General features: G+C 40.7%; 2 protein-coding genes across 2 annotated transcripts in view; both read left to right on the top strand.

The window, feature by feature from the left end:
• The window catches only part of cuedc2 (CUE domain containing 2), a 466,641-nt gene that overhangs the window by 240,769 nt on the left and 201,458 nt on the right, over nucleotides 1–24,414 (top strand). The window lies entirely within an intron of this gene.
• Nucleotides 1–24,414, top strand: part of spock2 (SPARC (osteonectin), cwcv and kazal like domains proteoglycan 2) — a 103,907-nt gene that overhangs the window by 1,324 nt on the left and 78,169 nt on the right. The gene's annotated exons all lie outside the window — the stretch shown is intronic.

Raw genomic sequence — 24,414 nt, 5'->3', positions numbered from 1 at the left:
CTACTCTATATCTTCATTTCGCCTATATCAATACAGTCTGCAAGGGATACAGTCCGTAAGCACACATGATTGCGCGTGCTGCTGGTCCACTAATAGCACTAACCTGTAACAGTTAATTTTACTCATTTTCATTAATTACTAGTTTTTATGTAACTGTTTTTATATTGTTTTACTTTCTTTTTTATTCAAGAAAATGTTTTTAATTTATTTATCTTATTTATTTTTTTTATTTTATTTTTTTTAAGTATAAAAAGTATAACCCATTTATTTATTTTAAAAAAGGACCTTATCTTCACCATACCTGGTTGTCCAAATTAGGCATAATAATGTGTTAATTCCACGACTATATATATCGGTATCGGTTTATATCAGTACTGGTTGATATCGGTATCGGTAATTAAGAGTTGGACAATATCGGAATATCGGACATCGCCATTATCGGACATCACTAGTAATTTTCTACCTGTTTTTCCTACTCTATATCTTCATTTCGCCTATATCAATACAGTCTGCAAGGGATACAGTCCGTAAGCACACATGATTGTGGGTGCTGCTGGTCCACTAATAGCACTAACCTTTAACAGTTAATTTGACTCATTTTCATTAATTACTAGTTTCTATGTAACTGTTTTTATATTGTTTTACTTTCTTTTTTATTCAAGAAAATGTTTTTAATTTATTTATCTTATTTATTTATTATTATTATTTTTTTTTAAGTATAAAAAGTATAACCCATTTATTTATTTAAAAAAAGGACCTTATCTTCACCATACCTGGTTGTCCAAATTAGGCATAATAATGTGTTCATTCCACGACTATATATATCGGTATCGGTTTATATCAGTACTGGTTGATATCGGTATCGGTAATTAAGAGTTGGACAATATCGGAATATCGGATATCGCCATTATCGGACATCCCTAGTAATTTTCTACCTGTTTTTCCTACTCTATATCTTCTTTTCGCCTATATCAATACAGTCTGCAAGGGATACAGTCCGTAAGCACACATGATTGTGCGTGCTGCTGGTCCACTAATAGCACTAACCTTTAACAGTTAATTTTACTCATTTTCATTAATTACTAGTTTCTATGTAACTGTTTTTCTATTGTTTTACTTTCTTTTTATTCAAGAAAATGTTTTTAATTTATTTATCTTATTTTTATTTTTTTTAATTTTTTTTAAAGTATAAAAAGTATAAAAAGTATAACCCATTTATTTATTTTAAAAAAGGACCTTATCTTCACCATACCTGGTTGTCCAAATTAGGCATAATAATGTGTTAATTCCACGACTATATATATCGGTATCGGTTTATATCAGTACTGGTTGATATCGGTATCGGTAATTAAGAGTTGGACAATATCGGAATATCGGATATCGCCATTATCGGACATCCCTAGTAATTTTCTACCTGTTTTTCCTACTCTATATCTTCATTTCGCCTATATCAATACAGTCTGCAAGGGATACAGTCCGTAAGCACACATGATTGTGCGTGCTGCTGGTCCACTAATAGTACTAACCTTTAACAGTTAATTTTACTCATTTTCATTAATTACTAGTTTCTATGTAACTGTTTTTATATTGTTTTACTTTCTTTTTTATTCAAGAAAATGTTTTTAATTTATTTATCTTATTTATTTATTTATTTTTTTTAAAGTATAAAAAGTATAACCCATTTATTTATTTAAAAAAAGGACCTTATCTTCACCATACCTGGTTGTCCAAATTAGGCATAATAATGTGTTAATTCCACGACTGTATATATCGGTATCGGTTTATATCAGTACTGGTTGATATCGGTATCGGTAATTAAGAGTTGGACAATATCGGAATATCGGATATCGCCATTATCGGACATCCCTAGTAATTTTCTACCTGTTTTTCCTACTCTATATCTTCATTTCGCCTATATCAATACAGTCTGCAAGGGATACAGTCCGTAAGCACACATGATTGTGCGTGCTGCTGGTCCACTATTAGTACTAACCTTTAACGGTTAATTTTACTCATTTTCATTAATTACTAGTTTCTATGTAACTGTTTTTATATTGTTTTACTTTCTTTTTTATTCAAGAAAATGTTTTTAATTTATTTATCTTATTTATTTATTTATTTATTTTTAAGTATAAAAAGTATAACCCATTTATTTATTTAAAAAAAGGACATACCTGGTTGTCCAAATTAGGCATAATAATGTGTTAATTCCACGACTATATATATCGGTATCGGTTTATATCAGTACTGGTTGATATCGGTATCGGTAATTAAGAGTTGGACAATATCGGAATATCGGATATCGCCATTATCGGACATCCCTAGTAATTTTCTACCTGTTTTTCCTACTCTATATCTTCATTTCGCCTATATCAATACAGTCTGCAAGGGATACAGTCCGTAAGCACACATGAGTGTGCGTGCTGCTGGTCCACTCATAGCACTAACCTTTAACAGTTAATTTTACTCATTTTCATTAATTACTAGTTTCTATGTAACTGTTTTTATATTGTTTTACTTTCTTTTTTATTCAAGAAAATGTTTTTAATTTATTTATCTTATTTTTATTTTTTAAATTTTTTTTTAAAGTATAAAAAGTATAAAAAGTATAACCCATTTATTTATTTTAAAAAAGGACCTTATCTTCACCATACCTGGTTGTCCAAATTAGGCATAATAATGTGTTAATTCCACGACTATATATATCGGTATCGGTTTATATCAGTACTGGTTGATATCGGTATCGGTAATTAAGAGTTGGACAATATCGGAATATCGGACATCGCCATTATCGGACATCCCTAGTAATTTTCTACCTGTTTTTCCTACTCTATATCTTCATTTCGCCTATATCAATACAGTCTGCAAGGGATACAGTCCGTAAGCACACATGATTGTGCGTGCTGCTGCTCCACTATTAGTACTAACCTTTAACAGTTAATTTTACTCATTTTCATTAATTACTAGTTTCTATGTAACTGTTTTTATATTGTTTTACTTTCTTTTTTATTCAAGAAAATGTTTTTAATTTATTCATCTTATTTATTTATTTTTTTTTTTTTTTTGAAAGTATAAAAAGTATAACCCATTTATTTATTTAAAAAAAGGACCTTATCTTCACCATACCTGGTTGTCCAAATTAGGCATAATAATGTGTTAATTCCACGACTATATATATCGGTATCGGTTTATATCAGTACTGGTTGATATCGGTATCGGTAATTAAGAGTTGGACAATATCGGAATATCGGATATCGCCATTATCGGACATCCCTAGTAATTTTCTACCTGTTTTTCCTACTCTATATCTTCATTTCGCCTATATCAATACAGTCTGCAAGGGATACAGTCCGTAAGCACACATGAGTGTGCGTGCTGCTGGTCCACTCATAGCACTAACCTTTAACAGTTAATTTTACTCATTTTCATTAATTACTAGTTTCTATGTAACTGTTTTTATATTGTTTTACTTTCTTTTTTATTCAAGAAAATGTTTTTAATTTATTTATCTTATTTTTATTTTTTAAATTTTTTTTTAAAGTATAAAAAGTATAAAAAGTATAACCCATTTATTTATTTTAAAAAAGGACCTTATCTTCACCATACCTGGTTGTCCAAATTAGGCATAATAATGTGTTAATTCCACGACTATATATATCGGTATCGGTTTATATCAGTACTGGTTGATATCGGTATCGGTAATTAAGAGTTGGACAATATCGGAATATCGGACATCGCCATTATCGGACATCCCTAGTAATTTTCTACCTGTTTTTCCTACTCTATATCTTCATTTCGCCTATATCAATACAGTCTGCAAGGGATACAGTCCGTAAGCACACATGATTGTGCGTGCTGCTGCTCCACTATTAGTACTAACCTTTAACAGTTAATTTTACTCATTTTCATTAATTACTAGTTTCTATGTAACTGTTTTTATATTGTTTTACTTTCTTTTTTATTCAAGAAAATGTTTTTAATTTATTCATCTTATTTATTTATTTATTTATTTTTTTTTGAAAGTATAAAAAGTATAACCCATTTATTTATTTAAAAAAAGGACCTTATCTTCACCATACCTGGTTGTCCAAATTAGGCATATGTGTTAATTCCACGACTATATATATCGGTATCGGTTTATATCAGTACTGGTTGATATCGGTATCTGTAATTAAGAGTTGGACAATATCGGATATCGCCATTATCGGACATCCCTAGTAATTTTCTACCTGTTTTTCCTACTCTATATCTTCATTTCGCCAATTAACACAGCCCCGTTTAGAGCGTCTCCATCTAATGTGAGCTTCCCGCGGAAGTGTCCTGGGAGAGAAAAGCAAACAAGAGAATTAAGCGAGCTAGGAGCCGCGGGGTGGACATGGATTGATGTGCGTATTCAAACCACCATCACCCCCTTAGGCTCAAAAACAGGGCTGCTGGGATTGATCAACAACGCCCGCAGGGCTCTGTTTTCTTTTGATGCATTGATGATGGGGGGGTGGGGGGGATGATGAGAAACGACCCCTCTCCCTCGCCTCCGGAATAGGATTTAGACGATAAGCGCTCGTTGGATTAGGTTCCGTATGAGTCGAGTTGATTGTGTTTTAATTGATCCAGGGGCGGGTCCCGCATGTCGGTATCATTATAAGACTGGAAATGGGAGCGTGACGCTTTCACGTAAGTACAATGATATATGTCGAGGCTGCGCAGGAACTGGTTACGTTTCGGTTTTGCGGTGTTGATGCAGAGATGGCAGACAAAAGTGCAGTTAATATGTATTTAGTAACAAAATAGTGCAGCGGGGAAATGCACGGAAAGGCTGAACGGTCACTATGCTGCATGGAGGTACAAATCACAGATATTTAAAGCTTCTTTTTTGGCAACCAGGGACAGGTGTGTCCTGATTGCTAATCGGGGACAGAGAAGCAAAGTGATGGCAAAAACAAAATCTCTGATCTAATCCAATGTTAATATTATTGCAGAAACTCGAATAGTAGCGCTGGACAGGAAATGAAACAAAACGCCAGAAACTAATAATAGTTAGGGTTTCATTGGTGATTCCAAACATGATTTTGAATGTCCATCCATTTCCTACCGCTTGTCCCTTTCAGGGTTGCGGGGGGTGCTGGAGCCTATCTCATTAGCTAACATTTGATTATTGTTTATGTCTTTTTTATTATCCAATTACAATCAACCTATTTTAATCATTAACCCAGGAAAGCTCAGTGGTCAACACCCTCAAATATGAACTTTCTACTACTATTACCACCCAGCTCAGGAACTACACTCACTCACTCTCTGACACACTCTCCCTCCACAAGACTCAGAATAGCTCAGTGGTTAAGACTGTTGAATCCCAGTCCTGTTGATAGTATTTTGTTCCACCTCCATTATACTTTACTGAGCCAGGAGTCCTCGATTACATTTGTGTATGGAACAAAGTCCTCCTTCACAAGACCCAGGATAGCTCTGTGGTTAAGACTGTTGCCTTGGACTGAAAGGTACTGGGTTTAAACCCCACTCTGGTTGACAGTATTTTGTTCCACCTCCGTCATACTTTACTGAGCAAGATGTACTTGATTACATTTGTGTGTGGAACAAAATCTGTTTTTCACTAGACCCAGGATATCCCAGTGGTTAAGACTGTTGAGTCAGATTAAAGGGTGCTAGGTTTGAATCCCAGTCTGGTTGACAGTATTTTATTCCACCTCCATCATATTATACTGAGCAAGATATACTCGATTACATTTGTGTATGGAAGCAAATCTGTTTTTCACAAGACCCAGTATAGCCCAGTGGTTAAGACTGTGCACTTGGAATGGAAGGTACTGGGTTTGATTTCACTCTAGCTGACAGTATTTTGTGCCACCTCCATCATACGTATGGAATAACCCAACATTGTAGTAAGCATAACTCAACTTGTGTGTTAAATAAATTAAACACCTTAGTTGGGTTATGAATAAACTAGGGCTGCAACAACTAATCGATTAAATCGATTAAAACGATTATAAAAATAGTTGCCGATTAATTTAGTCATCGATTCGTTGGATCCATGCTTTGCGCATGCGCAGAGGTTTTTAATTTTTTTTTTTTTTGTAAATAAACCTTTATTTATAAACTGCAACATGTACAAACAGCTGAGAAACAATAATCAAAATAAGTATGGTGCCAGTATGCTGTTTTTTTTCAATAAAATACTGGAAAGGATAGAAATGTAGTTTGTCTATTTTATCCGATTATTAATCGATTAATCGAAGTAATAATCGACATATTAATCGATTATCAAATTAATCGTTAGTTGCAGCCCTAGAATAAACCAACATTGGGTTAGCATAACTCAATTTTTGGGTTAAATAATTCAACCCAATAGTTTGTTTGGGAATAACACAACATTTGAGTTATCATAACTCAACGTTTTGGTTAATCATTCAACCCGAAAGTTGGGTAGAAAAAATTAACTCAAAGTGTTCATTTAAAATAACCCAAATAAGGGGTTAGTCCTTTTCTGAACCAGCAGTTGGGATAAATAATGGATTTTTACATGTATCGCAATTCGGACATGGACGATTACAAAATTGATTAGTAAGGTAAATAATCAATAATCGATTTATTTTTTTGTGAATACATTTTTAAAGAATTGGCTTACTGCATGCGGCTCCTTTGTTTTGGAGCACTTATGTTCCAGTTTTGCACACATTTCCATAAAATTAGCTGTTTCTTTAACAAATGCACTGTTTTTTAAAAGTTGCAAGTGATAAACGCTTATTTAGTGAAACGAAAAGTAATGTAAAACTGCATCTATATAAACAAATTAAAAATGCATCAATAATCGCTCCTGAATCGTAATTGAATCGCGAGGTGGCCAAAGATTCCCACCTCTAATGTGAACGTAGGTGATGACGACCCGGGCGGAACATAAAGCAGTGACTGAACCAGGCGGGTTACATTAGCGTGCAGAAATGCGATGGGAAAATCAATATCATCATTTCAACATTCTTTAAAATAAAAAGGACTATTAGGAAGATTGGCTCCAAAATGTTTGTGTGGAACTGCAATCATATTGGTTGCCTCTTTCGGCACCTAACTAAAATAAAAAGCAGTATATATTAGACACAGCTGTACTTATTAATGGAACCTGTTTGGTTTTTTGACTATTTGATATGATATCGCCCTGTCTCTGCTTTGTCTGCGTCACGGCGGTGTTCGGCCTTGGCAGTCAGCAGGCCGTTCCTGGACACAGACACTGATACCAGACTGGCTTGCAATCTTTTGGATTGCCAGCTTTGCACAGACAAAGAAAAATAAAATTTCAGCACAATTGATAATAACTATAGCAACGGCCCTTAAGCATAAGGTTTTGTGATAATCAGAGGTGGGTGGAGTAGCCATAAATTGTACTCGTGTAAGAGTACTGTTACTTTAGAGATTTATTACTCAAGTAAAAGTAAGGAGTAGTCACCCAAATATTTACTTGAGTAAAAGTAAAAAGTAATTTGTGAAAAAACTACTGAAGTACTGAGTAACTGATGAGTAACCTGTTCGTTTAATGATGACGGCAACAAATAATGCACAAAAACATAAAAATAGCAATGAGCAAATTCAGAGCGAGGAATATCTCTTAAGCAACTAAAACAATAATATACATTAAATAATAATACATTAACATAAAAGAAATTAAGGCAAATTGAGCCACAATAACTTAACAGCACCATAGGCTCAGTAGGCAGAGATTACAAAGGAAAATAACAAGTTAGCCTTTACGCAAACCATAAACTGATAGGTGTGGGCTGCACCTGGGAACACACTGTGCACTTCTGATTGGTGTTTCTATGCATGTATGAGTGTGTGTGTGTGTGTGTGTGTGTGTGTGTGTGTGTGTGTGTGTGTGTGTGTGTGTGTGTGTGTGTGTGTGTGTGTGTGTGTGTGTCTATGAGGCTGCAGTGCGTTAATAAATGTCCCCACACGATGTACATTTGACAGTGATTCATAGCAGGGAAGCTAACATCAGCCTACGGTGACAGCCAAAATATCTACTAACGTTTCTTACCGCGATGTGCTTCCTCAAATTTGACGTTGAGTTCATGTAAGCTAAAGCTTCTTGTTGTTTGCCGCTGAAACTGTATGTGCAGTTAATCACGTGACCGCCTGGCTCTGTTTGATTGGTGAAACGGAGTCAAACGTCACCAGTGACTGCATTTGACTGGTGAAACGCAGGCATGCGATAGATCCTACTTTGAAGGTCTGTCTGACAAACCAAAACAAACAAAGCGTGCATTAACAGATCGATAAAAATCAGTAGCGAGTAGCGAGCTGAATGTAGATAAATGGAGCGGAGTAAAAGTAGCGTTTCTTCTCTATAAATATACTCAAGTAAAAGTAAAAATATGTTGCATTAAAACTACTCTTAGAAGTACAATTTATCCCGAAAGTTACTCAAGAAGATGCAACGGAGTAAATGTAGCGTGTTACTACCCACCTCTGGTGGTAATATACACATAATTATTCTAACAAAATATCACATCATAATGGCAGCTACAGTTTCCATCTTAAAGATCTCAAAACATTATTTGGGAATGTCCGGCGGGCCAGATTGGAAAGCTTAAAGGCCTACTGAAATGAATTTTTTTTATTTAAACGGGAATAGCAGATCCATTCTATGTGTCATACTTGATCATTTCGTGATATTGCCATATTTTTGCTAAAAGGATTTAGTAGAGAACATCGACGATAAAGTTCGCAACTTTTGCTCGCTGATAAAAAAAAACCTTGCCCCTACCGGAAGTAGCGCGACGTCACGAGCGGTAGTGCTGCTCACAATTCCCCGTTGTTTACAATGGAGCGAGAGATATTCGGAGCGAGAAAGCGACGATTACCCCATTAATTTGAGCGAGGATGAAAGATTCGTGGATGAGGAACGTTAGAGTGACGGACTAGAATGCAGTTCAAGAGATATCTTTTTTCGCTCTGACCGTAACTTAGGTACAAGCTGGCTCATTGGAATCCACACTCTCTCCTTTTTCTATTGTGGATCACGGATTTGTATTTTAAACCACCTCGGATACTATATCCTCTTGAAAATGAGAGTCGAGAAGGCGAAATGGGCATTCACAGTGACTTTTATCTCCACGACAATACATAGACAAAGCTCTTTAGCATGAGCTAACATGATAGCATCTGTCTCAAATGCAGATAGAAACAAAATAAATAAATCCCTGACCGGAAGGATAGACGGAAGATCAACAATACTACTATCAGGAGACACCGAACCAAACACTGGACATGTAAATACACGGTTAATGCTGTGCCGCCTGTCGAAGCCTGGCAATGCTGTTGCTAACGACGCTAACTTAGCAACGGGACCTCGTCAGAGCTATGATAAAAACGTTAGCGCTCCACCTACGCCAGCCAGCCCTCATCTGCTCATCAACACCCGTGCTCACCTGCGTTCCAGCGATCGACGATGCGGTCGGCGGCCCGGAGATGTAGGAAGTCAAGGTGAGGTCGCCGGCGCTAGCGTCTGCTATCCAACAAAGTCCTCCTTGTTGTGTTGCTACAGCCAGCCGCTAATACACCGATCCCACCTACAACGTTCTTCTTTGCAGCCTCCATTGTTCATTAAACAAATTGCAAAAGATTCACCAACACAGATGTCCAGAATACTGTGGAATTTTGTCGAAGAAAACAGAGCTCTGTGTATTGTGTCCAATAGGGTCCAAACACTTCCGTGGACCTCGCGACGTCACGCGCATACGTCATCCTCCAAAGGCGTTTTGAACCGGAAGTTCCCCGGGAAATTTAAAATTGCACTTTATAAGTTAACCCGGCCGTATTGGCATGTGTTGCAATGTTAAAGGCCTACTGAAAGCCACTACTAGCGACCACGCAGTCTGATAGTTTATATATCAATGATGAAATCTTAACATTGCAACACATGCCAATACGGCCGGGTTAACTTATAAAGTGCAGTTTTAAAATTCCCGCCACACTTCCGGTTGAAAAACTCCTTTGGATATGATTTATGCGCGTGACGTCACAAAATCCACGGAAGTGGTTGGACCCCATCGGACCCGATACAAAAACCTCTTGTTTTCTTCGACAAAATTCCACAGTATTCTGGACATCTATGTTGGTGAATCTTTTGCAATTTGTTTAATGAACAATGGAGGCTGCAAAGAAGAACGTTGTAGGTGGGATCGGTGTATTAGCGGCTAAGTACAATACTTACAGCAACACAACAAGGACTACTTACTACGCCTAGCCGATGCTTGCCGCCAAACCCACGGATGAAGTCCTTCGTCGCGCCGTCGATCGCTGGAACGCAGGTGAGCACGGCTGTTGATGGGAAGATGAGGGCTGGCTCGCGTAGGTGGAGCGCTAATGTTTTTATCATAGTTCTGTGAGGTCCGGTTGCTAAGTTGCTAAATTAGCCTTAGCGTCGTTAGCAACAGCATTGTTAAGCCTTACCAGGCTGAGAATTTTTAACCGTGTAGTTACATGTACATGGTTTAATAGTATTGTTGATCTTCTGTCTATCCTTCCAGTCAGGGGTTTGTTTCTTTTGTTTCTATCTTCATTTGAGAACGATGCTATCACGCTAGCTCAGTAGCTAAGTGTGTCACCGATGTATTGTCGTGGAGATAAAAGTCACTTTAAATGTCCATTTCGCGTGCTCAACTCTCATATAGTATCCGAGGTGGTTTAAAATACAAATCCGTGATCCACAATAAAAAAAAGGAGAGTGTGGAATCCAATGAGCCAGCTTGTACCTAAGTTACGGTCAGAGCGAAAAAAGATACGTCCTGCACTGCCTCTCTAGTCCTTCACTGTAACGTTCCTCATCTACGAATCTTTCATCCTCGCTCAAATCAATGGGGTAATCGTCGCTTTGTCGCTCCGAATCTCTCTCGCCTCCATTGTAAACAACGGGGAATTGTGAGGAATACTAGCTCCTGTGACGTCACGCTACTTCCGGTACAGGCAAGGCTTTTTTTTTTAAATCAGCGAGCAAAAGTTGCGAACTTTATCGTCGATTTTCTCTACTAAATCCTTTCAGCGAAAATATGGCAATATCGCGAAATGATCAAGTATGACACATAGAATGGATCTGCTATTCCCGTTTAAATATAAAAAAAATTCATTTCAGTAGGCCTTTAAGATTTCATCATTGGTATATAAACTATCAGACTGCGTGGTCGGTAGTAGTGGCTTTCAGTAGGCCTTTAACGGCACAACTAATTCGATTACCATAGTAACTAGTATAACATGCAAAAGCACAGATTCCAACCATTGAAATACTTTGTATAGTTCAAGACTTACGGCCCTTACAGGCATTTTTTTTTTTATGCATGTTTTATATTGTATTGGTATAGTCATGGAAATACGGCATCATATCTGTTGAGTACAAAGATGTCCCGCTTCTGATTTTGGCCTTCATTTATCATCAAAGCTGCAATGCAACACACGTCCTCAATGTTGCGTCCGCTGTGATCAGTGCACCCGGCGGCGGTGGTCGACTTTGTGCGTGCGGGCTCACATTTGCATGTGCACGATCTGTGTGTGTGTGTGTGCGAGAAACCACTAGTGGTGAAGGTGATGGTGTCTCTCGTGATGATGAGGATGACAGGAGAAGCATCGTGTAAAAGAAGCCTCCCAGTGGGGGGGGTGGCCTGCCAATGGAAAGCACTTAGATGGCAGTTTGCTGCCGTAGCAACGGCAATCCGTTTGTGTCACGGTGTTGAGACGGAGGTAGGGACTTTGATGACTCTATATCCTCCCTATCCAGGCAGATGGAACGCACCCTTTTATTGGGAGTTCTCCCCTTGAGCGTGGAGAGAGGCGCAGCACGCTCGGTGTAATCGAATACAATGTGCAATCAACTCGTGCCGCGCAGTCTGAACTGGAAAACGAGCGCTCGCGTCCCTGGGAATTACACGCACTCAGCGGCGGCGTCATAGGTATTCCGATTACACAAATTGATGTTGACTCGCACGGTCCTCTGAGAGCGGCATGCTGAATATTAATCCAAACACTGGAAAGCAATAATCAAAGCCTGCGCCACATGAAAGAGGAGCTCTCCTCCTCCTCCTCCTTTTCAGCCTCCTCCTTCCGTAAACACGCCGGAGACGTACCCCCCCCACTCTCGCAATGCACAATGCACAAGCTGCAGAGCGAACACTGTAAATATTTAATATGTATTCCCGTGCACACCCTATAAGAGCAAGAATGGGGATAACGGGCCGCTGTCACTTCCGATGCGTTCGTGCTCCAATTCAATCTATTTCACGGGGGAAGACAAGCGGATTAGATTTAACAGTTACAGTCAACAAATAATAGAATTCAATCCTTTAATCTGACAGGTGCACTGCACTTTTCATTCCACTAATGCACCAAAATCCACCAGGGGAAGGAATTGCTGGGGCGAACCAGGAAGGAAGTTGTTTGTTCTTTTTTTTATAAACAAGTTTTTTTTTTAGTGCAGCTCAAGTGGAGAGTTGAGGACAGAAAGATAGTGTGCCTGTATGTACCTTTCAGCCCATGCAGTGTTTCCCATAAACTGCCAAGATACCTGTGGCGGTGGGGGCGTGGTCACCATGACATCATCGAGTAATTTGCATAATTTACTACAATGATATGATTTTCTCTAAAAAAGGCTCAAAAAATGTATACTTACTAATTAATAATAACAGTTTTGTTTTAAACGTCCATCCATCCATCCATTTTATAATATAATTACAACACTTTATGTACATATTTATATACAGATTTAAACAATAAGTTATTCACTAATATATTTTTATTAATTGTGGTTCTTACAAAAAATATATCTTATAAAATATAAAAGCTAAAATGTCTCTTAAAGCTCTGCCCCTTTAATTAGTGCATACTAAATAATTTAACTTTAGCCTACTACTACAACCATATTATTTACCAGCAACATAAAGTGAAACAGAGGCAGAGGTGTCCTGCCACAGTCAGTAACAAATAGACAGAAAACAGTAGTGGTCAAATACAAATAAGGCAACAAGAGAAGTATCCTACACTTCTCTTTCGTAAAGTAAATCTGAACAGCCTATATGGGCATCTACATCAACTATATGATTTGCCTGAGAAGCTGGACAGGAATAAAATAAAAAATAAAAAAAATGTTGTATTTTTTATTTTTTTTAAATTATTTGTGGCGGATGTAATTCTTTCGTGGCGGGCCGCCACAAATAAATTAATGTGTGGGAAACACTGCCATGCCTTGGCCACTAATACACTAATACACCCTCATACCATCACAGATGCTGGCTTTTCAGCTTTGTGCCTATAACTGTCAATACGTGGACCTTAGGGTGTTGTGTTTTCCCGGAATGCAAAGGAAAGTTGGCGCGGGCAAGTCGTGAAGGTAAGGACATGTTTTATTTTAAACACTAACAGACTACCAAAAAGGAAGCAAACAAAAGGCGCGCACAATGGCGGAGAACAAACTTGGCTAATGAAACAAAAACTTGCACAAAAGCAGAAACTATGAATATGAAAACGAAAACAACACTTACTGTGGCGTGAAACAGCATGAAAACTATGGCATGGAACTATGGTAAACAGGAATCTCATGGGTAGCAGAGGTAGTATGGATAATGTCACCAGGACGATCAACAGAAACAGACAGGCTTAAATAGCAGTGACATGATTAGTGACAGGTGCGTGACATGAGGACAGGGTGGTCATGGAAACAAAAACAATGGAGCGTAAACAGAAACTAAAGAGTCCAATAACTAAACTAAACAAAACATGATCCAAAAGACATTACAATAACAATCCGGATGGTTCTTTTCCTCTTTGTTCCGGAGGACACAACGTCCACAGTCCAAAAATGTGGACTCGTCAGACCACAGAACACTTTTACACTTTGCATCAGTCCATCTTAGATGAGCTCGGGCCCAGCGAAGCCGGCGGCGTTTCTGGGTGTTGTTGATAAATGGCTTTGGCTTTGCATAGTAGAGTTTTAACTTGCACTTGCAAATGTAGCGACAAACTGTAGTTACTGACAGTGCTTTTCTGAAGTGTTCCTGAGCCCCTGTGGTGATATCCTTTACACACTGCTGTCGCTTTTTGATGCAGTACCGCACCTCAGGTGGAGAGTTCAGGACAGAAAGATAGTGGTCTTACCCATACAAATATAATATAGGGGCATGCAATTTTCTGAGTGCGGTACCCCTTAATTTGACCAGGAATGGTCAATACTCAGATTAATTTGACATGACTGAGAACTTTTTGGGGGTGACTTGTCCCGGGTGTATCCTGCCTTCCGCCTGACTGCATCTAAGATAGGCAGAAAATGTGTGGGTGAGCACTTATTGAAATACTTTAAATGTTTAGTTTTTTTATTATCAATATGTGTTATTTAAACAAATATTATAAATACATATATTATTTTTAAATTTTTGGGGTGTTGTTTTATATTTTTTAATTTTTTGTATTAGGTATTTTGTTGTTGTTAAGTCTCTTCATTAATTGTATTGGAGATATCGCACGGTTTTGAATGACCAAATACTTTAATTACGGCTAAAATGGAGACATAATAGCAAATTTTAATTGGGAATGGTGTGGCTCGGTGGCTCGGTTGGCAGAGTGGCCGAGCCAGCAACCTGGGGGTTCCAGGTTTGATCCCATCTTCCGCCATCAAAGTCACATCTGTTGTGTCCTTGGGCAAGACACGTCACCCTTGCTCCTGATGGGTCATGGTTGGCGCCTTGCATGGCAGCTCAGTGTGTGAATGTGTGTGTGTGAATGGGTGAATGTGGAAATTGTGTCAAAGTGCTTTGAGTACCTTGAAGGTAGAAAAGTGCAATATGAGTATAATCCATTCAACTGCACTTTCTTTGGTAGTAATAATTATGAAAGACAGTGTAGAAGTCGCTTCCTAGCGGTACCACTGACATACACTTCTCCAGCAGAACGTGTTTTTTCAGTCACGTCCGTATCCTCTCTCTCCTCCTGCTCCCGGCCGCTTACTGTTAAAGACAACAGATGATTAGATTAACACGTACCACCTGTGAAATCTAACCACCTGCCAGCTGTGTCTCGCCGTCAGCACTGCCACGCCCCCGTCTGATGGTGCTCTGTCCTCAGCACCATGGACAGAGGCGGTGACCTTTGCTCCTGCAGGCAGCGCTGGCCACGTCTCCCTCCACAGACAGATTTTTTTTTTGCATTCTAAATAGTAAATATCCAAACAACATATACATGAAGTAAGTATGTATTTAATGTAGCAATGTGCACATTTATAATAACATTTAATATTTACTGTACGTATTTTCCCCCTTAGAGCATACATGTCGCATAATTTCGAAAACTTTTTTTTTTAACATCACTGAGCACTAATCACTGCAGACTTTACGAGAGCCGACAAACATAATAAAACATCACTTACTGTACAATGTCTTCTGTCATTAGGATGCAGGCTGTTAAGATGTTTCCCATTTAGACGAAGAATGAAGAAAAGGGGGTGGAACCAAGTGTCTTTTTGTGTCGTTTTTGTCATTTCCGGGTCTAAATTGGCTCTCAAAATGTACCAACTTGTCGGAATACGTCCTCATCCTTCTACTATCCAGGTGAGAGTCGTGATTTCTGATTTAGAATAAAGTTTCACAAGCAAGGAAACGAGGAAGTAGCTGATCAGTCAATCGTGTCAACATAAGCAAACAAGCTTGTAATCACGGCGCCGCTATAAATAGTTTGTCTGCGTTATCGCTTATAATAACGATATCACTAATACTCGGTTAATGTTCAGGTCACGAAATGTAAATGGAATATTATTGGCGTGTTTGGATGTTTTTTTATTGGGTTTTATGGGCGGAATAGAGGACCTCCCGCTGTAAGCGGACTTTTATTTACGTTTATTTACGAGTTAGAATGGTTTGAAGAAAACAAAAAACATCCGTGGTCATGTCTTTTAAAATGATTGTGAACGATTGGCAAAATTCCAAAAAAAAGTGCAGTTGTCAGCCACCAAGAACGAGCTGATTTTTAGATGTTAGAAAGCGGGAAAAAAAAAAAAAAAAAAAAAAGTTAGTCTTTTTCCGATAATATCGGACTGCCGATATTATCGGCCGATAAATGCTTTAAAATGTAATATCAGAAATTATCGGTATCGGTTTCAAAATGATCGGTATCGGTTTCAAAAAGTAAAATGTATGACTTTTTAAAACGCAGCTGTGTACACGAATTGTAGGGAGAAGTACAGAGCGCCAATAAACCTTGAAAGCACTGCCTTTGCGTGCCCGCCCAGTCACATAATATCTACGGCTTTTGACACACTCACAAGTGTATGCAAGGCACACTTGATCAACAGCCATACAGGTCACACTGAGGGTGGCCATATAAACAACTTTAACACTGTTACAAATATGCGCCACACTGTGAACCCACACCAAACAAGAATGACAAACACATTTTGGGAGAACATCCGCACCGTAACACAACATAAACACAACAGAACAAATACCCGTAACCCCTTGCAGCACTAACTCTTCCGGGACGCTGCAATATACACCCCCGCTACCCCCAAAACCCCTCCCACCTCAACCTCCTCATGCTCTCTCAGGGAGAGCATGTCCCAAATTCCAAGCTGCTGTTTTGAGGCATGTTAAAAAAAAAAAATGCACTTTGTGACTTCAATAATAAATATGGCAGTGCCATGTTGGCATTTTTTTCCCATAATTTGAGTTGATTTATTTTGGAAAACTTTGTTACATTGTTTAATGCATCCAGCGGGGAATCACAACAAAATTAGGCATAATAATGGGTTAATTCCACGACTGTATACATCGGTATCGGTTGATATCGGTATCGGTAATTAAGAGTTATATCGGATATCGGCAAAAAAGCCATTATCGGACATCTCTATTTTGTTTGTCTCTTATAAGGATTGTGAACGATTGGCAACAATCCAAAAAAAGTGTGCTTCCCCTTTAACTATCAAAATAAACCACCAACAGCAGGGGTGCACCTGACAGAATGGTTGGCTAATCAATAACTTTTTAAGAAGAATGCATAATTATACATGTATTTATTGTTCTTTAAGTCCTATTTTAAGCACCTAAGCCCAGTTTTAGGCTTTTTTTTTTTTGGAGAAAATGTGATTATTTTAGCAGACACCTGTTTAGTCGGCTCATAGCGCATCCGGGCCTATACATACCCACAGTCAATTCGATACATACATTTTTGCTCTATTTCCCTTGTGAGAACGATACTGTCCATAACATCACTGAACCATGAAATTGGACCAAAGTTTCTGCTTCTGCAACTCATATGTGATATAAAGTGGATGATGAATAGGGGGGCTCAGCAATGCAAGTTTTCTCAGTAAGAAGCGGTTTTATTGGTGGCATCCATCATGCACGTCAGCGTGAACTTGGCATAAAGGGCGCTGTGTTGATGATGACGGGTTTTTGTTTTTTTTGCATTTTTTTCTCTCTAATGCATTCTCATTCCTTGGCTTCACCGTGCACCGTGTGCCTGGGAAAAAAACCCCCAAAAAAACCTTATCTGAAATGAGCACACCTCTTCCATTCCCGCGGCCCGGGACCACCCGGTCGGGTCTGTACTCGCTGTTTAATAACTTCATCTTTCACCATTCTGGCTGCACAGGACATCAGACGCCTGGTCCGTATGGATGGATGAAATATGCCTTACTATTATTGCAGGATGTAATCGTCTGGCTCGTGTTTATCATACAATTTCAACATGTTTGGCTGTCACAAGTGTAAAATGAAGTTAACTGCTGAATAATGAGACTAATGGAGACATAATTATTCACCCTTTGATGAGGGAAGTCTCGCTCCTTTTTCCTCTCCCTTGTCTCTCCTGATTGCTTCTTTGCTGTGTTTTAACTTTCATGTTGCCTCTTTTTGCACTGCTCTCTAAAATCTGTATGTTAAAGTTAAAGTGCCAATGATTGTCACGCACACACTAGGTGTGGCGGAATTATTCTCTGCATTTGACCCATCACCCTTGATCAGGTGAGGGGAGCAGTGAGCAGCAGCGGTGGCCGCGCCCGGGAATGATTTTTGGGGATTGTGACAGTCGCGTGCTGTCGTGCGGGTTCCACGGACCACCAAGGAAGGACATGTTGCGGGCAGGTTTAGACTTTTTTATTTTCCGACAAGAAAGTCTTTTATGGGTTACTCTTCAGCCTTTCCGTTCTTCTGCTCGTGTCCTTTCCAGCTGGGTGCGTCGTCGTCTTCCGTGTGCTCTTTTCCGCTCTCGCCCGGCATCCGCTTCTCTCTGGCTCTTTCTCTTCACTCCGCCTCTCTCTCTGACGTTTACGTCTGCCGCCCTTTTATACAGTGCGAGAGGATAATTAAATTGTGCCCACCTGCGCGATCCACGCACGCCCCGCCTCGCTGCTCGCTCGCCGTCCACGCCTCCTCGCCGCCATCTTGGAGCGGGCTCCGGTGTGCCCTGCCTCGCTGTCGGACTGCTGGCCCCGCCTCTCCACAGTCCTCCGTTGCCGGACGCAAGCCGGGACTCCGACCGGCTGAGCCTACTCCCCCCCGCCCCCACTTTTTGAGGGAGCGGGAAGTGAAGACGGCCACAACCACCTGTGCCCCCGGTCTTCTCCTCCTCCTTCACCTGTTCTTTTTCTTCCTCTTCATCTTCTTTGTCTTCTTTGTCTTTTCCTTCTTCTTTGTCTTTTTCTTCGTCTACTTCTTTGTCTTCTTCTTCTTGTTCTACTTCTTCTTGTTCTTGTTCTTCTTCTTCTTGTTCTTCTTCTTCTTCCTGTTCGGGGGGGCCACTCGCCACCCCCCTCCATCTGGTCCGGCAATGTTTGCAAGAGCCGACTTTGCTGTGGGCTGCTTGCCGCGAGGCCAGCGAGTGTGCCTATGAGAGCCCATAGGGGATCGTCCTCCCCCGCCTCTGGTGGTCCTTCCCGGTTGGGCGGCAAATGTGACAGTTTCGTGCTGTCGTCGTGCGGGTTCCACGGACCACCAAGGAAGGACATCTTGCGGGCAGGTTTAGACTTCTTTATTTTCCGACAAGAAAGTCTCTTACGGGTTGCTTTTCAGCCTTTCCGTTCTTCTGCTCGCTCCTCCGCTCCCGCTCCCCAGCTGCGTGCGTCGTCGTCGTCTTCCGTGTGCTCTTTTCCGCTCTCGCTCGGCATCCGCTTCTCTCTGGCTCTTTCTCTTCACACCGCCTCTCTCTCTGACATTTACGTCTGCCGCCCTTTTATACAGTGCGAGAGGACAATTAGATTGTGCCCAGGTGCACGATCCACGCACGCCCCGCCTCGCTCGCCGTCCAAGCCTCCTTGCCGCCATCTTAGAACGGGCTCCGGTGTGCCCTGCCTCGCTGTCGGACTGCCGGCCCCGCCTCTCCACAGTCCTCCATTGCCGGACGCAAGCCGGGACTCCGACCGGCTGAGCCTCCTCTCCCCCGCCCCCACTTTTTGAGGGAGCGGGAAGTGAAGACGGCCACAACCACCTGTGCCCCCGGTCTTCTCCTCCTCCTTCACCTGTTCTTTTTCTTCCTCTTCATCTTCTTTGCCTTTGTCTTTGTCTTCTTTGTCTTTTCCTTCTTCTTTGTCTTTTTCTTCGTCTACTTCTTTGTCTACTTCTTCTTTGTCTTTGTCTACTTCTTTTTTGTTTACTTCTTTGTCTACTTCTTCTTGTTCTACTTCTTCTTGTTCTTGTTCTTCTTGTTCTTGTTCTTCTTCTTCTTCCTGTTCGGGGGGGCCACTCGCCACCCCCCTCCATCTGGTCCGACAATGTTTGCAAGAGCCGACTTAGCTGTCGGCTGCTTGCCGCGAGGCCAGCGAGTGTGCCTATTAGAGCCCATAGGGGATCGTCCTCCCCCGCCTCTGGTGGTCCTTCCCGGTTGGGCGGAAAATGTGACAGTTTCGTGCTGTCGTCGTGCGGGTTCCACGGACCACCAAGGAAGGACATGTTGCGGGCAGGTTTAGACTTCTTTATTTTTCGACAAGAAAGTCTCTTACGGGTTGCTTTTCAGCCTTTCCATTCTTCTGCTCGCTCCTCCGCTCCCCAGCTGCGTGCGTGATCGTCTTCCGTGTGCTCTTTTCCGCTCTCGCTCAGCATCCGCTTCTCTCTGGCTCTTTCTCTTCACTCCGCCTCTCCGTCTGACGTTAACGTCTGCCGCCCTTTTATACAGTGCGAGAGGACAATTAAATTGTGCCCAGCTGCACGATCCACGCACCTTATAATGATTGCGGCGTCGCTCCCGGCGCGCCCCGCCTCGCTGCTCGCTATCCGTCCACGCCTCCTCGCTGCCGGCCCCCGCCTCTCCACAGTGATTTAACCCCCAATTCCAACCCTTGATGCTGAGTGTCAAGCAGGGAGGTAATGGGTCCCATTTTTATAGTCTTTGATAAGACTCGGCCGGGGTTTGAACTCACAACCTTCCAGCGGACACTGAAATACACTACATTGCCAAAAGTATTTGGCCACCCATCCAAATGATGAGAATCAGGTGTCCTAATCACTTGGCCCGGCCACATGTGTATACAATCAAGAACTTCGGCATGGAGACTGTTTCTACAAACATTTGTGAAAGAATGGGCCGCTCTCAGTGATTTCCAGCATGGAACTGTCATAGGATGCCACCTGTGCAACAAATCCAGTCGGGAAATGTCTTAGCTCCTAAATATTCCAAAGTCAACTGTCGGCTTTATTATAAGAAAATGGAAGAGTTTGGGAACAACAGCAACTCAGCCACCAAGTGGTAGGCAGGCCACGTAAACTGACAGAGGTGGAGGTGGAGGAGGAATTATGGTGTGGGGTTGTTTTTCAGGAGTTGGTCTTGGTCCCTTAGTTCCAGTGAAAGGAACGTTGAATGATCAAGGATACCAAAACATTTTGGACAATTCCATGCTCCCAACCTTGTGGGAACAGTTCCTCTTCCAACATGACCGTGCACCAGTGCGTGCTAGTTCTGGCTATTAGGCTGTTCTAGTTTTTATTTATTTATCTATTTTATTATCTTTTTATTTTTTTCAATACACCGTAGCACTTTGAGGTTGTTTGCTCAATGTAAAGTGCTTTTTACGAATACAATATTTTATTCTTCTTATTATTATTATATTAATTGCCGCCTTAGCCATGTTGTACAGGTCAGCCACAAAGAGACTATTTTATGCCCAATTCCATTAAGCCGCTCCCAGTCTGTGGAACGCTACCCCTGACCACCTGAGGGCACCACAGACTGTGGATGCTTTTAAAAAAGGCTTAAAAACCCTTCTTTTTAAAAAAGCCTTTTTTTTTTTTTTTAGATTTATGCGTGCTAGTTCTGGCTATTAGGCTGTTTTATTTTTTTATTTTTTTTATTTATTTTATTATCTTTTTATTTTTTTTAATACACCGTAGCACTTTGAGGTTGTTTGCTCAATGTAAAGTGTTTTTTACAAATAAAATCTATTAGTATTATTATTATTATATTAACTGCCGCCTTAGCCATGTTGTACAGGTCAGCCACAAAGAGACTATCTTATGCCCAATTCCATTAAGCCGCTCCCAGTCTGTGGAACGCTCTCCCTGACCACCTGAGGGCACCACAGACTGTGGATGCTTTTTTAAAAAAAACACCTTTTTAAAAAAGCCTTTTTTTTAGATTTATGCGTGCTAGTTCTGGCTATTAGGCTGTTCTAGTATTTATATTTATTTATTTATTTTATTATCTTTTTTTTTTTTTAATACACTGTAGCACTTTGAGGTTGTTTGCTCAATGTAAAGTGCTTTTTACGAATAAAATCTATTATTATTATTATTATTATTATTATATTAACTGCCGCCTTAGCCATGGTGTACAGGTCATCCACAAAGAGACTATTTTTATGCCCAAATCCATATTGTACGACTTTGTTTGACTTGACTCTGCTCCATTTCAGTGGTAGCTTTCCCTGACAGTTCATGCGGGAAGCTCTCCGCCGTGCTGATGATACAGATAAGAGCTCATCAAAAAGCCATTAGTCTACCTGGTCATCATGCTTCTTGTTCCTAATCATAGCCTACATCAGCCATGAGACTGCAGCAAGTCCAGAGGTGTGACCACGAAGCAGATGCAGCCACCTTCATCCGTCTCTGGAGAAATTGTTATTTTTGGTGTCGGGTGTTTTTTTGTTTTTTTTGTTAAGGGGACCGCTGGTGCTTTGTGAGGTGCTCTTGGCCGCTCACCAAAGACCTACGTGTGCTGTAATTGAGTAGACGGGGAATAAATGTTCCCTTTCATGCGCCTCCTGCCTGCTGCAGTGTGTTAGTCCACATCTGAAGGACGCAACGAAGGGGCAGAATTTGCTAAATCGATAACAAACGGTAATAGATATCAAATTCATTTAGCTGCTGCAAACTGGAAAACAGAAGCGACTGATAGCTGCAGAGCAGGAAGTACATTTTAGAGCACCCTTTTTTTTCCCTTCTGGATTGCAGCTCGCAGGTGCCAGAATGCGCTGCCTGCGAGCACTTCTCATGCATGACATCTCCCGGTGACCTGCTTCTGCTTCGACTACACCCGCAGCACCACAGTACGCTGCAAACAGGCTGTTTACTGTCAACAACTGTACCAGACCAGTGATGGAATAAGGCTACGTCTACACTAAGCCGGATAACCCCTTAAACCAGGGGTCGGCAACCCAAAATGTTGAAAGAGCCATATTGGACCAAAAATACAAAAACAAATCTGTCTGGAGCCGCAAAAAATTAAAAGCCATATTACATACAGATAGTGTGTCATGAAATATAAATTGAATGATGACTTAAAGGAAGCTAAATTACCTCAAATATAGCTACAAACGAGGCATAATGATGCAATATGTACATACAGCTAGCCTAAATAGCATGTTAGCATCGATTAGCTTGCAGTCACGCAGTGACCAAATATGCCTAATTAGCACTCCACACAAGTCAATAACATCAACAAAACTCACCTTTGTGTATTCACGCACAACGTTAAAAGTGTGGTGGACAAAATGAGACGGAAAAAGAAGTGGCATAAAACACGTCCTAGAAAGTGGGAGAGAGTTATACATGTAAAACAAACTACGATGAGTTCAAGGACCGCCAAAATTAGTAGGACAAAACGGCGCTCGCCAAATACTCGAATCAGTGAAGCATGTTTAATATAAACAGTGTGCTTTATAACGATTAGGGAGGTTTGTGTCATGTTTGTCCTCCTACAGAAACCATATTAAAACAAAAAATATATTTTTTTCCCCTCATCTTTTTCGATTTTTCATACATTGTTGAAAAAGCTCCAGAGAGCCACTAGGGCGGCGCTAAAGAGCCGCATGCGGCTCTAGAGCCGCCGGTTGCCGACCCCTGCCTTAAACGAATAATTATTTAGTCTAAGCCTTGTTTCAGCCACACTAAACCATCGTTTAAGGTCCCCCTCCTCGGACACATTTTTCACACGGGTAACTGCGCCGTGTATTTCTTGAATCTCCGGCTTTGTGTGGACTCATTGATCGTTTACAAACTGAGTTCGGAGAGGAAGTGACGCCAGAAAGACCACGTACAACACAGGAAGTGACATCGGAAAGAACACGCCACAGCCAGCTTCATAATAAAACGGTTTCGTAACTCGGAGCTAACCACTGGAAATATGGAGGCGAGTAGAGATGTCCGATAATGGCTTTTTTGCCGATATCCGATATTCCGATATTGTCTAACTCTTAATTACCGATTCCGATGTCAACCGATACCAATATATACAGTCGTGGAATTAACACATTATTATGCCTAATTTTGTTGTGATGCCCCGCTGGACGCATTAAACAATGTAACAAGGTTTTCCAAAAATAAATCAACTCAAGTTATGGAAAAAAATGCCAACATGGCACTGCCATATTTATTATTGAAGTCACGAAGTGCTTTTTTTTTTTTTTAACATGCCTCAAAACAGCAGCTTGGAATTTGGGACATGCTCTCCCTGAGAGAGCATGAGGAGGTTGAGGTGGGGGGTTGCGAGGGGTGTATATTGTAGCATCCCGGAAGAGTTAGTGCTGCAAGGGGTTCTGGGTATTTGTTCTGTTGTGTTTATGTTGTGTTACGGTGCGGATGTTCTCCCGGAATGTGTTTGTCATTTTTGTTTGGTGTGGGTTCACAGTGTGGCGCATATTTGTAACAGTGTTAAAGTTGTTTATACGGCCACCCTCAGTGTGACCTGTATGGCTGTTGACTAAGTATGCATTGCATTCACTTGTGTGCGTGAAAAGCCGTAGATATTATGTGATTGGGCCGGCACACAAAGGCAGTGCCTTTAAGGTTTATCGGCGCTCTGTACTTCTCCCTACGTCCGTGTACCACTCCGTACAGCTGCGTTTAAAAAAATCATACATTTTACTTTTTGAAACCGTTACCGATAATTCCCGATATTACATTTTAAAGCATTTATCGGCCGATAATATCGGCAGTCCGATATTATCGG

Source organism: Entelurus aequoreus, linkage group LG09, assembly GCF_033978785.1.
Source record: "Entelurus aequoreus isolate RoL-2023_Sb linkage group LG09, RoL_Eaeq_v1.1, whole genome shotgun sequence".
NCBI lineage: Eukaryota > Metazoa > Chordata > Actinopteri > Syngnathiformes > Syngnathidae > Entelurus > Entelurus aequoreus.
The sequence above is the reverse complement of the archived record's forward strand: the minus strand, read 5'-3'. Positions and strand labels throughout refer to the sequence as shown.